The sequence below is a fragment of the Tenrec ecaudatus genome, chromosome X (genome assembly GCF_050624435.1).
Source record: "Tenrec ecaudatus isolate mTenEca1 chromosome X, mTenEca1.hap1, whole genome shotgun sequence".
Classification (NCBI taxonomy): Eukaryota; Metazoa; Chordata; class Mammalia; order Afrosoricida; family Tenrecidae; genus Tenrec; species Tenrec ecaudatus.
The window spans coordinates 40,559,615-40,561,891 of NC_134548.1; positions in this window are offsets into that span (position 1 = coordinate 40,559,615).

The following is a 2,277-nucleotide window of genomic DNA, read 5'->3' on the forward strand; positions in this document are numbered from 1 at the left end:
TGGCCCTGTGCCTTTTACCAGATGTGGTCAGAAGCAACAGTCCAGTGGTCTGGGTTCATGTTTCCTTTAGCTTGAGAAACCTAAAAAAGTGCAAAGCTAAGCTTGGGACCTTCACAGGAGACCCTGGTTGGTATATGGAAGATTTCCAGGCCTTGCTGACCATGTTTGACTTGACTTGGAACGATTTCATGACTAGGCTGACGTGCACTTGCTCACCTCATGAAAGACGCAGAATACTTGATGTGGCTCCATCTCAGGCTGACAATATAATGGTCAGTAACCTCCAATTAGCTCATGGATCCTAGGATCGAATTATCAACTAGACCACGCTAGCAATGCTGATTGAGCAGCTTGGGATTATATGCCGGCATGCCTCATTGAGGGAATGAGGGAAATTCAGATAAAGCTGATGAACTATTCTAATCTGGCCAAGCTAACCTAGACCCACCGAGAAAACCCAACTGCTTTCTGAAACCAGCTGGTCAGGGCTATGGACAAGTTCACCAATTTATACTCCGAGTCACCTGAGGAAAGTGAAGTTTTAAACACCCATTTTATCAATGCGTCTCCACAAGATATTAGGTGAAAACTCCAGAGAAAAGCCCTGGAACCCCACAGATCCAAATGAATTACTTACCCTGGCCATCTCCATCTTTAACAATCATGATGTTGAGCAGGAGAGGAAGGAGAGCCATAAGGCCAAAGTAACTGGAACAGCCATTGCTGCATCAGCCCAATTGTCAGAAGGGATGAGCCCTGGCCAACCAGGAAAGCCCTGCTTCTGGTGTGGTAAGTCAAGCCATTGGAGCCAAGAGTGCGGCCCCATAGAGACCCAATAGCCACAGGGAATGGAAAAGGCCCCTCTCACTTGCTTTGAGTGTATGCAGGAGATAGTTAAGGTTGAGTGTGCCAGCCTGGCCGGTTAACACATGTGGGATTAATTGAAGGGCAGAGAGATAAATGGCTCAGTGAGCCTTGCCTTTCGAGTTCTAGGGTCTCTTGCTCTCCGATGGTCAGACCAGGGTGCAGCTGCCATAGTCAGTTCCCTGCTTCAGCTGGTAGGCTCACTTCCTTTGAAACATCCCTGAGGAGAAGCCACATGGACTGACCCTGATGCAGCCCTGGGTGCTGGAGAAGCAGCGTGGAGACCCTGCCAGCACTGAGATGCTTATACCGCCACTGGATTCAAAGACTTCCTACCCACTGGCCTGTAATCCTTCTGCATTCGGCGTCATTGTGTGTGTGTGTTGTGAGTTTGAGGAGGACTTAGTAGATCGGTGTCAGACATATGGGCTAAGTCGGACTTATGGGCTTGGACTGGACTGGGTCGGGATGCTTTCTGAATGGTCACTTATCTATAAAACTCTCTTACACATATGAGTTTCTGTGGATTTGATAATATGATTTTCAGAAGTCAAGGATCCTATCCTGGTAGTGCTCCAGGCTGTCGAACCAGCTATGCAATCTCCTTCTCTTGCCTTTCCCAAATTTCATCAGATGCCAGAAGCTCCCTCTTAGGAAACTTAATCATCTACAATGAGACCAAAGAGTTTGGGTCTCTCTCCAACCAGTCAGCCCTACACGTACTTCAAGCCATAGTCTTGGTATTTTGGGAGACCTTTCAATCAAGCCTTTGCAGATACCTGGACTGCAGTGTGTGTCCTTGTACAGCTGGCTATCCCTTTTACCTTAGCCCACATCTTCTCCCCAAACCCACAACTCTGATCAGAGCTAGGAGAAAGAGAAGCACCTCTCCTCATGGTTCCTTTGGTATGAAAGTATACATCTATGAAATCAGAGTCCTGAGGGGAGTACTCCATGAATCCAAAGCCAGTGATCAAATAGTGGCTGAGTTTGAATCCATCTTCCGGTGGGTCACTATTAATAAAAACATAGATCAGATCAATTACATATTTGAGAACCAACATGCATCTGTTAATTATACTATTGCTGTCATCAATGGCATCTCTAAGCAATTGCGACCCACCAGCTTGATGACATGAGAAAACAGGCGAGCCTTAGATTTGGTTGTATCCAAGGAAGGAGGACTGTGCATCAGGTTAGGTGGGGGTGATGCTGCACTTTCATCCCAAACAGCACTGCCTCAGATGGAATTATCACAAAAGTGCTGCAAGAATTAACCGTCCTCTCCGAACAGTTGGCCAAAAACTCAAGTGTAGATAACTCCCTGAATAGTTGGCTAGAACAATGGTTTGGAAAATGGAAAGGCCTTGCTGGGTCTAAATTATCGTGTAGTTATGGGACTCCTTGTCCTAG